This window comes from Cervus elaphus, chromosome 18, assembly GCF_910594005.1.
Source record: "Cervus elaphus chromosome 18, mCerEla1.1, whole genome shotgun sequence".
In the NCBI taxonomy this organism is placed as follows: domain Eukaryota; kingdom Metazoa; phylum Chordata; class Mammalia; order Artiodactyla; family Cervidae; genus Cervus; species Cervus elaphus.
This window is the reverse complement of record NC_057832.1, coordinates 28,088,590-28,101,283: the sequence shown is the minus strand read 5'-3', so window position 1 is coordinate 28,101,283 and position 12,694 is coordinate 28,088,590. Positions and strand designations below refer to the sequence as shown.

At 36.2% G+C, this 12,694-nt stretch overlaps 1 non-coding gene across 1 annotated transcript; it reads left to right on the top strand.

The window, feature by feature from the left end:
• The first annotated feature begins 4,877 nt into the window (after window positions 1-4,877).
• Window positions 4,878-4,949, top strand: TRNAW-CCA. Its single transcript has one exon. It is a non-coding gene; the product is annotated as a tRNA-Trp (tRNA).
• Window positions 4,950-12,694: the final 7,745 nt, after the last annotated feature.

Here is a 12,694-nt window from a genome sequence, read left to right as displayed (position 1 = left end):
CCATTTCCTTCTCCAGTGCATGAAAGTGAAAAGTGAAAGTGAAGTCGCTCAGTTGTGTCCGACTCTTAGCGACTGCAAATAAAACTTATGGGTGTTCAGCAAGCTGCAGCTTTCAGCCAGATATCCTTGTCTTGGTGTCTCTCTGATAGAGCAAATACACATCATGGGCCCAAGGAGCCTTCTGCCTGTAATCTTTGTTAAAACAACCTTGGTCCTTGTAACTCAAAACATGTAGTTACATATAATACAGTAATTAAGATAAGTACATGTAGTATACATTACATATAATACATGTAATTAAAATATTATACTAATAGTGGGAATGGTTCATGTGGACCAGAGTTGAGATATAAATTAGGTATTATAAATTAGGTTGAGATATAAATTTAGGTATTCAGGATGCAGGTTATGTGGTTCTTCTGTCCACTTGTACCTTATCCTAAGTTTGTTAAAATACCCAAGCTTTACTCTTGTTTCTTAAATTGATTTAGTAGTCTGCATGATTTGATTACTTTAATTCTGTCTATGAACTATTCTGTTCCATAACAGTAATGTTCCACAGTGATATTCATAGTAGTATACTTGACACCACTATTGAATTGAGTTAATTTCTCATAAAAGAGCTACCTAGATGAATGAAGCAGGGTCTATATCTCTAAGGATTTTAGAGTAATCTTTGCATACAGCTTGATTTTTGTCCTGTGTGCTGTGGTTAGTCACTCAATCATGCCCAACTCTTTGCGACCCCATGAACAGAAGCCTCCCAGGCTCCTCTGTCCATGAGGATTCTCCAGGCAAGAAGAATACTGGAGTGGGTTGCCATGCCCTCCTCCAGGGGATCTTTCCAACCCAGGGATCAAACCCAAGTCTCCCGCATTGCAGGCGGATTCTTTATCATCTGAGCCAGCAGGGAGGCCCAAGAATACTAGAGCTGTTAGCCTGTCCCTTCTCCAGGGGATCTTCCTGACCCAGGAGTCAAACCAGGGTCTCCTACATTGCAGGTATATTCTTTACCAGCTGAGCTACCAGGAAGCCCTGTTTTGTGCTTACCTGCCCTCAAAATGTTTTAGTAATCAAAAATGACAATTGCTACCCTTCATATGGCTTGTAGATTCTTTCTGGGACTCAATATAAATATAACTTTATCAAAGCAACATTTGGTTATCCCAAAATTTAGCAGAGTAACTTTTTCTAAAAAAGACTTCTGGGTGTATCCTTTGTTGTTGTTTAGTCACTAAGTTGTCTCACTCTTGAGACACCATGGACTATAATCTGCTAGGTTTCTTTATCCATGGGATTTCCCAGGCAAGAATACCACCAGAGTGGGTTGTCATTTCTTTCTCCAGGGAATCTTCCTGACCTAGGGATGGAACTTGCATGTCCTGCATTGCAGGCATATTCTTTATCATTGAGCCACCAGGGAAGCTCATATACTTTGTTAGAACAGAGTATTTAAAATGTATCTATCTTCAGGAAGGAGGGAGATTAACAAACGTCATAAAATATGGAAAAGAGTGACTCTTCTCTCTGGAGAGAGACTGCTGGTCATATTAGGTCAATCATCTCTGTGCTACATATAAACACAGAAATGGTCTACTTGGATCTTTAATATTCAGGTATAACTTACTTCTGAGATTTCTTGGTTATGCAATGGTAAGAAGATGTTTCTTTCAGGTAGTCAATAGAGTCCTATTACATATGAACTGTGAATTGGACAAATTATGTAATATATTAATGATTTCTCCTTTAAAAAGCTGATGCAAGTAGTAAATGGGATATTTCATGTGCAAGATCTCCATAAACCATTGAACAATATATGATTGTTCTCATAATGTATTCTATCCTAGGCTCACTTTCTGACATTGGAGAGGGTATCACTTTGTTGGGATCTATGTCAAGGAGGCAATTGTTTTTCTCACTGTGTCTGTGCAAAGTTTGCTTTATAGTTGTTTGAAACATTATGCCAACCATTGGCATAGTGCAAAAATAGGTATAGATCACTGAATTCCTCCATCATACTGCTGTCAAATGTGTTTGGAATGTTAGAAGGGATAATTAGCAATGAAATATCCTCTATTTTCTGTCACAACACACCAGAGTATACAGAGCTCTTCACACTTAAAAAAAGGAAAATCTAGAATGCAAATTTCATGGCAATAGTCTTAAACTTCATATACTTCACTTTCATTCCATGTCTACAATGATGGAACACACACATATTTTTCTCTTTTTTTCCTATTATTTTCCTCTTCTTCTGCCTCCTCCACTCTTTACCTTTCTGCTTATTTGACATAAAAGTTTGACATGGCCTTGGCTTTCAGCTGCTTTAAACTCTATCGCAATTACTATCATTATGAAAAATTACTTGCCCCCTAAGGATTATATAACAAGCTATTAGGAGAAGAGATACAAAAATACATTCTGTGTTGCTGTTACCTTGACTATGTTCACAGCAAATCTCTGGTTGAACATTTTTGAAAACAATTACATTTTGACCTTTTAAGTTTAATTTTTCCCCTAAAACTCAGTGTAATAATGTAGTGCAAAATATTCTCGTACCTAATAACTGAGTAAGTAGAAGATAAGGACTTTTGGAAAGTTATTAGTGTTTTTCTTTTCAGAAACATATGTTTTATGAATTCAAGGGTCTCAATAATTCCCCTTAAACACTAAAAAAGATTAAATGAACAACCAGGTACGTTGCTCAAGGGTCTACCCTCTGGGAGGGTTTCCTTTCACTACTGTCCTTCAGGGACAAGGACTATCGTCCTGAATTTGTCCACTTCCAAGTGGAACCTATGTGCCTTGAACCATCAATAAACCACACCCAAGTTTTCTCTTTTGTCAGCCGGCTATTCAGAAATCTCCAGGAGATCATATATGTAGACTGGGAAACAGAAGTTAACATAGCAGGGGTGGGGACCGTGGGCATCTTTGCCACTTCACTCTGCAAATGACTTGTGTCCTTAGGGCCCACCTGAGCCTGACTTCATACATATATGTAATGTCTATTTGATGATGGATTGCTTCTATGCCTGCCCAGCTTGTGGATTACTGGATCAAACAACACTCAGTTCATAATGAGCAGTTCGGGTCACATGGAACTTGATAGTTCATGACTAAGCATTCAGTCTCAACTAAAGTTCAACAACACACTAAAAACCGTCTTCCAAAAGGGAATAGTTATCCACAGAAGATGCTAAGACTTTGCTCCCAAATCCTGAGTCACAATGTGATTCCCTTGTAGGCACCTGCCAAAAGATCCAAAGAGCATCCGCATTTGCATCTAAATTAGATCTGCTGGATCTGGCTAAGTGCTACCCCTGGAACCTTCAAGACTTGATGGTGCCACTAATGTCTGCAAAATATCCAGGTATGCAGTATCACTTTTTCGTATTATTTTAATTTTTGCTTGGTTTTGATACACCATTTGTCTAAGTAGAGAGTGATGAAGCTATTGATTTTCTAATGTCGGATATCTGACACTATGCATTTGTCAAAACCCATAGAACTTTACAGAGTAAAAATTGCACTTTAATGTATGCAGAATAAAAAAAAAATAATTTAGGAGATTCTGAGTTCCCAGGATGGGGTACAAATTATGACAAAGCAATCTAGCTATATTCCAAATGTATAATGCAATATTATTTAGGGTATATGGGAGAATGTACACACCTAAGAAACTTTGGAAATGAGTGGACTGTATAAAACTAAAGGTAAAAGGAACTCTACATAAACAGTGCACTCTAGTTGATAAAGTTATTTCCCATGAAGCTATAGGCTAGTGATGCTGATATCACTAGACATGTATTCTGAAATTGAACAATTGAGTAAATTGGTGTTGTGATCTGGGTTTTTCACCATGGAAGTGAGAAGTTACAAATAATCAAGAGGCTAGGAGGCTAGAATGATCCTTGTGGTCATGGATTAGAGTTGGAAGCATAAGAATGAACTCGTTTAGAGTAATGTAGATACAGATTTTACATTTGTATATTTGTTTATATATAAACACTCATAGATGTGTTTATTAATATATGCATAGGTAAGTATAATCACATGTATTTCCTTTCTTCATTGGCTGAAAAGGCCTTAAAAGCAGTAGCACATTTAAAGCCTAGTTTGTGGCTTCCCTAACTTCTCCAAAAAAATAAACTAGCGATCCTTGGCAAAATGACTGAATTTAAGATTTTGGCAAAGAATATTCAAGATGACCCTGGAACATCCTGTAGTGCCAGAGAGTAAGAGCTCAAAAACATTAGCAACAACAAACCAACAACACACAATTATGTAGATATGTCAAAGGGCCATCAGTGCTAACTTAAAGAGTGCTCAATGACCAAAGTTGGAGTAACTTTAAAAACAACACAACAACAAAGTTATATTGGATTACAACTCTTCCTCAATTGATGATGGGGTTACATCCCCATAAACCCATCATGAATTGAAAATATCATAAGTTGGAAATGCATTAATAGCCTAACCTACTAAATATCATAGCTTAGTCTAGTCTAAGAGTGTTAGTCGCTCAGTTGTGTCCGACTCTGCGATCTCATGAACTGCACCTCGCCAAGCTCTTTTGTCAGTGGGATTCTCCAGACAAGAATACTGGAATGGGTTGTAATTTCTTTCTCTAGGGGATCTTCCCAACCTGGGAATTGAACCCAGGTCTCTTGCATTTCAGGTGGCTTCCTTACCATTTGAGCCAACAGGGAAGCCCCTAGCCTACCTTAGATGTGCTTAAAAAATATTAGTCTATAGGTGGGCAAAATCCTCTAATACAAAGTCTGTTATATAATAAAGTGTTGTGTGTCTCAGGTAATTTATTGACTACTGTACTGAAAGTAAAAAATTGAGTAGTTGTATGGGTACAGAGGGCTTCCCTGGTGGCTCAGAGGTTAAAGCGTCTGCCTCCAATGCAGGAGACCCAGGTTCGATCCCTGGGTTGGGAAGATCCCCTGGAGAAGGAAATGGCAACCCACTCCAGTATTCTTGTCTAGAGAATTCCATGGTCAGAGGAGCCTGGTAGGCTACAGTCCATGGAGTCGCAGAGTCGGACACGACTGAACGCCTTCACTTCACTTCTATGGGTACAGAATGGTTGAAAGTGTATAGGTTGTTTACCCTCATGCTAACTGACTGAGAGCTATGACTCACTGCCACGGCCAGCATCATGAGACAGTGCAGTACCTCACATTGCTATCCCAGGAAGAGATAAAATTCAAAAATGGAAGTACAATTTCTCCTGAGAATGTGTTGCTCTCACACCACTGTAAAGTTGAAAAATGTTAAGTCAAGCAATTGTAAGTCAGTGATCATCTGTATAACCCAAATTATAAGCTATGGTTCTGTATTTATGTAAATAAATAATTACATAAACAAACATATTTTGTTGGGGGCAAACTTATCTCCTAATCAGAAGAATTCCAAATAGTTTATATAAATTGTCTTCCCTCAAAGAGGGAGGCCATATTTCCCCATTCTTTAACTGTGGGCTGTACACTGTAACTTCCTTCTAAAGAACAAAGAGGGAAAAACTATTAACTATCCAGTGGAGAACCTGATTAATATCTCAGGTGATGAATAGTGATATCCAATGTAAAATGGTGATAATAAATCTTCCTTTGATAAGATATAATGAAGATAGTACTTTCCTTCATTTATAACTAGAGACCACAGAGTTATAATAACTGTACTTGACTCCATGGTCTTCCTCCTAAAAACACATTACCCAAGTGTAATCATGAGAAAATACCAGACAATCCAGGTTTAGGGATATTCTACGAAATATCTTGTCATTTTCCCTACTTCTCAAAACTGTCATAGTAATGAAAAGCAACGAAAGTCTGAAAAACAATTATTGACAAAAGCAACCTAAGGAGACAGGATGACAAATACAAAATTGTATCAGGATAGGATCCTGCAACAGAAAAAAATATCACTAGGTAAATACCAAGGACATTGGAATAATATATTGACTGAATAATAATGTAATGATATTGGTACATTAATTATAACAAATGTACTATATTATCATGAGACATTAATTGTGGTAACTGGGTGTGGGGTATATGTGAATGTTCCATACCATCCTCATAATTTTTTTAAGAATCTATAACTCTTCTGAAATGAGAACTGTTTTTAAAAAGAGGAGAAAAATTTGAGTACTTAAAATGATTTGAAGAATTTGAGAGGGAATTAATGTTGGAAAGGCCTAATGTATTATATCTATGCTTTAAGCTAAATGAGTAAATAAATGTTTATAGCCCTAGTTTTATACATGTAAATACATTTCATATTGTATTCTGATGTAAAGCATAGAATTATGATAGCATAGAAATAATCTTAGTAGAATCAAGTTATGGGGCTCCATATCAGGGCTCCCTGAAGGCTTAGTGGTAAAGAATCCACCTGCCAATGCAGGATCCATGGGTTCGATCCCTGGGCTGGGAAGATCCCCTGAGGAGGAAATGACAGCCCACTCCAGTATTCTTGCCTGGAAAATCCCAAGGACAGAAGAGCTTGGTGGATTGCTGTCCATGGGTCACTAAAGAGTTGGACACAACTTAGTGACTAAACAACATGATCTGTATTATAGTTAAAACTGCCTGACTCTCAGGAGGTATCCTAAAATTTTTAGATTCCTTTATATGGACCACCAACCTTTTAATGGGTGGGAGTGTGGGGTTGGGTATTTTGTGTACAGGATATTCTGGGTTTAAATTGTTATTTTGTAATATTAGTCATGGGATGTTTGATAAGTCCTATCATCTTTATGACTCAGAAACTCATTTGTTGTAAAACAACACCAACTTTGTCAGTATTTGAGTGCTTCAGTGAAAACTAGAGATGGTGTCTATTACAGCCCAGTACTGAGACTGGTATGCTTAATAAATGAGATATTTTAATATTTAGTATGCAAAGTTCACACACTCCCAACTGATTCTGATTGGCCTATTGTTTTTCCTATGGGATTTATAATTTTATAATGCCTCTTTAAAATTTCTTGTTACAGTACTGTGCAATAGAGACAGTACCCCTTCTCTCATGAGCCTTATATCCTTAATTGGTAAAATGGAAAATAAAAATGAATAACAACTTAATAATCAAGAATATAGATGGAAAAGTCTAGTAGAGGGTGGCTAGGTAGCTATTTCAGGTTGGGTGTTTAAAGCAGCCCTCTCTGTGATTTAAATGACAGGAAGGAGACAGGCATGAGAAAGCCAGAGGACTGAGCCTTGCAGGAGAGTGGGGGACTTTCCCTAGTCCCCATGTGGGAAGTGAGCTTGGTGTGGCCAAGGGAAAAAGGTGGGTCTCTGTGTCTGAGTAGGTGAAGGGGAGAGCTAACCTGAGTTTTTACAGCAGACTAAGAAGCTGTGTTGTTTATTTGTTTGTTTTTAATGGAATGGAATATTTTTAGAGAACTTTTATCAAGGGAGTTTAATGTTTTAGAATATTAATCTGTTGTATGTTAAGAATGGAAAGAAAAAACTTTCAACTACACTTTCATTTTGTATAAATCCACTCAGGGGTTTGAACATCTCTGTTGATTATTCTCAAGGAAGAGAATCATGATTTGGAAGTTTGTGGATTTATGATAATTTCTATACATCCTCTTAAGAACATAAAAAGATTATCATATGTATTTATATATAGATATTGATATGCATATTCTTTTGGAAACTGAATGTAGACTACTTGATTCAATGTTTTTAAAAAAATCCAAAACTATACTTTCTCTTCATCTAAATGCTCAGTTATAACTCTAAGATAAGATTCAGATAACATTTCTTGTATTCCAAGGGAAAATTTGAATACCTATTTATGATGATGATGGTGGTAATGATGCTTAAAATTATTATGAGCTTCCTCTTCTAAAACACCCAAATATTCTTTTATCAGGCTTAAAATAGTTTATAACTATATAAATATTGCCTCCACTTCATTTTTTTCCTACTTTTTCTACTAATGTAACCAAAAAGATTAGTTAGTGAACCATGTGTCAAGCCCCAAAATATAGCCTAAGTAGAAGGAAATTCAGTGGATTCTAGGCAAAATTGGATAGTATTCAGCAAACTATAATGTGCGTGTGATTCACTTGGGGATTTTGTCAAATGCAGGTTCTGTTCAGCAGTGCTCTGGGGGGACCTTGTGATTCCGTATTTCTATCAAGTTCCCAGATGATGGCAAAGCTTCTGGCCCATGAACCAGCTTTGAGTTTGCAAGATAATAGTTGACACATTGGATAACACCCTGATGATGGGAGGGATTGGGGGCAGGAGGAGAAGGGGACGACAGAGGATGAGATGGCTGGATGGCATCACCAACTCAATGGGCATGAGTTTGGGTAAACTCTGGTAGTTGGTGATGGACAGGGAGGCCTGGCGTGCTGCGATTCATGGGGTCACAAAGAGGTGGACACGACTGAGCAACTTAACTGAACTGAACTGAATCTTTACCAGCAAAGAGATTCCCTTGAGCATTTACTTATTTGTTTTTTAATATAACTGCCTGATTCCCATCCAAGATCAACAAATAAGAATTTCTGGATTTGAGTCTGGATATAATGTATCTTTAAAAGTTACAGTTGATTACAGTGTTTAGACCAGCTTGAAAACCATATCTCTGGAACATAAAAGCCATGAATAAAATTTCTTTATAACATTACTTAGAGCAAAAATAATATGGGGAGCAGGATTTAAGGATACTGTTCTGTCAATGTGCTGTGAAGAATTGTAAAACAATTTGCTATTTTTGATCCTGGCTTAATTTTGAGCAGAGACTGACAGAATGGCAATTGTACTAAATTATACTGACTTGCATGGCAGCTTTGTGATAATGGGGCTATTGATGAGGCAGACCATTAAATTCATTTTCACTCAAGACTGAAGCAAGGATTTGGACGGAAGTTTCCAGAGGTGAAAAATGAATGTGTAAGCCCATTTATATTCATATATTGAGTGAATTAATTCATTTTCTCCATTAATGGTTTTGAGATAACATGCACTCAAGTGACTATAAATAGAAACTTTTTTTAACAGTGAAAATTCACTTTTATATCTTCCTACAGTCAATTGAAGATAATTTCAGAAATATGTTAATCCCAATATAATGTTTATTACTAATAACTACTTAGTGAGTACTTAGTATGTGCTAGGTGATATATATTATTTTATTATTATTTATATATTATTTCTCCATTTAGGAAAAGGACATTTAGATTAAAAGATATTAAATATTTTTTTCAACTTTGTACAGGTAGTATGTGGCAGAGATGATAGTTAACTAGTTTATAAGACTCCATGGTCTATGCATTTTCCAGTCCAGGTCATCACCACTGGAGTTATTTGAAATGATGACTAGTGAATATGTTCATTCCTACTCAGAATTCTCATAGGAAACAAGTTGGAACACATAGGAGACATTTAAAGAAATCATTATGAAGTATTTTTTCAAAGTAATATATGTGCTTAAGTGCACTATTAACTTTTTTCAATGATGATTTTGTTATAGAAATTATAAGCTTTAATATGTAAGTGTGGTTACACATTTCAGTCCAGAAATGCATGGAAGTTTTTAATTAGTGTCTCTAAAATGTAGTAACCTAGTTCCTCATTCTATCAGTAATGTTACTGATAATTCCTAGCTTCATATTTAACCCTGAAACTGTACTCTAAAAAGTTGGTTCATTCATGTAAATAAAAGAGATATGGTCTGTGGATAGCCACCAGGATATACTAATAGCTTACATATATACAGATATTATATACATGTAGTTATACATATAACTTAATTATAACTAAATCATACTTAATTTAATATATGTTCATAATAAAAATATTTTAAAGTAAATTATAGTTTTATTTTAAACATTTTATATAGATGGACATGCTTATATATACACATATACAAACATATATAAAGCTCTCTTTTAAATGCTATATATATATAGATTTAAAAAGCATTATAAAATTTAAGCATTAAAAACTATAATATATACATGTATATGTGAATATATATTTTTCTTTTAAATATTTTATTATAGAAAAATTCAAGCACTCGAAAATAGCACTAAGTTCCATGTACCACTTACCTAATTTCTTAAATTGTTTGCTGTTAATAAGTTTTGTTTCATCTATAACCTTCTATTCATAGCTACTTGTTTTGTCTATAATTACACCCCTGAGACTATTTTTAAGAAAATCTCATCTTCCATAATTTTGTCTCAAGCATAAGAATTTTTCAGCATAATCACATAATTATTTCACCTAAATAATTTAATAATTAAAAAATCAAATGTCTATTCAATGCTTAAATATCTCTAATTGTGTTATACTATTCCTACCTCTCCCTTTCCCGCTTTCTTAAAATTTAGTTATGTGGATTAGTATTAAAAAAAAAAATTAAGACATGATTAGTTGCTATATTGTCTAAAAAGTTTTCTATCCAAAATTATCCCGCCATTAACTTTTTCCCTCTATACTCTTTGTTTGTTGCTGTTGTAAGTTACACTGGGATATTTTTTCTGTGCAACCTCTTACACCCTCAAATTTGATCATTTTCAGCCACATGTCATTCTTCGACTTTTTTTTCTGTTCCCTGAATTTCCTGTAAAATGATAATTAGGTCCAAGGGTTAATCAAATTTAGGGAAAAAATATTTTTGGCAAAACTGCTTCTTTAGGTTGTACATAACATTTAACATCTTTTTTCATGATGTTAAAAATTCTTAATAATTGCCTAGATCCAAAGAAAGGCAATCCCAAAGAATGCTCAAACTACTGCACAATTGCACTCATCTCACACGCTAGTAAAGTAATGCTCAAAATTCTCCAAGCCAGGCTTCAGCAATACGTGAACCGAGAACTTCCAGATGTTCAAGCTGGTTTTAGAAAAGGCAGAGGAACCAGAGATCAAATTGCCAATATACGCTGGATCATCGAAAAAGCAAGAGAGTTCCAGAAAAACATCTATTTCTGCTTTATTGACTACGCCAAAGCCTTCGACTGTGTGGATCACAATAAACTGTGGAAAATTCTGAAGGAGATGGGAATACCAGACCACCTGACCTGTCTCTTGAGAAACCTGTATGCAGGAGAGGAAGCAACAGTTAGAACTGGACATGAACCAACAGACTGGTTCCCACTAGGAAAAGGAGTACGTTAAGGCTGTATGTTGTCACCCTGCTTATTTAACTTATATGCAGAGGACATCATGAGAAATACTGGGCTGGAAGAAGCACAAGCTGGAATCAAGATTGCTGGGAGAAATATCAATAACCTCAGATATGCAGATGACACCACCCTTATGGCAGAGAATGAAGATGAACTAAAAAGCCTCTTGATGAAAGTGAAAGAGGAGAGTGAAAATTTGGCTTAAAGCTCAACATTCAGAAAACTAAGATCATGGCATCTGGTTCCATCACCTCATGGGAAATAGACGGGGAGACAGTGGAAACAGTGTCAGACTTTATTTTTTGGGGCTCCAAAATCACTGCAGATGGTGACTGCAGTCATGAAATTAAAAGACGCTTACTCCTTGGAAGGAAAGTTATGACCAACCTCGACAGAATATTAAAAAGCAGAGACAATACTTTGCCAACAAAGGTCTGTCTGGTCAAGGCTATGGTTTTTCCTGTGGTCATGTATGGATGTGAGAGTTGGACTGTGAAGAAAGCTGAGCGCTGAACAATTGATGCTTTTGAACTGTGGTGTTGGAGAAGACTCTTGAGAGTCCCTTGGACTGCAAGGAGATCCAACCAGTCCATCCTGAAGGAGATAAGTCCTGGGTGTTTATTGGAAGGACTGATGCTGGAGCTGAAACTCCAATGCTTTGGCCACCTCATGCAAAGAGTTGACTCATTGGAAAAGACCCTGATGCTGGGAGGGATTGGGGGCAGGAGGAGAAGGGGATGACAGAGGATGAGATGGCTGGATGGCATCACCGACTCGATGGGCATGAGTTTGAGTAAACTCCGGGAGTTTGTGATGGACAGGGAGGCCTGGTGTGCTGCGATTCATGGGGTCACAAAGAGTCGGACACGACTGAGCAACTGAACTGAACTGAACTGAATGATTATTTAGGAGTTACAAAATAATATTCTTTCATTCCTTATTCATTTATTGGCTATAGTTTTTCTATAAATTGCTTTTCATTATTTACTCATTGGTAAATCTAAAGGACAGATTATACAGAAAAGATAAATTATATTTACTAGTTACCAAAATAATGAGTTGACTCCTCAGAACCATTCAAGTCATATATAAGAATTTAAAAAAAAATTCCTTTTATAGTCATTATAAATTCACAGAGTTAAATATATCTGATTTGTTTCAATTTAGTGTAGCCTATACTAGGAACCTGAGGAGGGCATGGCAACCCACTCTGCTATTCTTGCCTGGAGAATTCCATGGACAGAGGGGCCTGGCGTACAGTCCATGGGGTCGCAAAGAGTCACGTGGACTGGAGTGACTTAGCATGCCTGCAATAGTAGGGGACTATTTTGTTCAGCTGCTGATTTTGAATCATTTTTTTTTTAATGACCATAATTCCTAAAGCCTTCTTTGCTTTTTCTCATCAAAAAAATATCTCAGCTACATTGATACATTGTTTTTAGGCTTTCTCTGGGAACAGAGATATCAAATGTGTGTGACGTACACACACACACATGTATATATTACATATATATATTTAAAAGA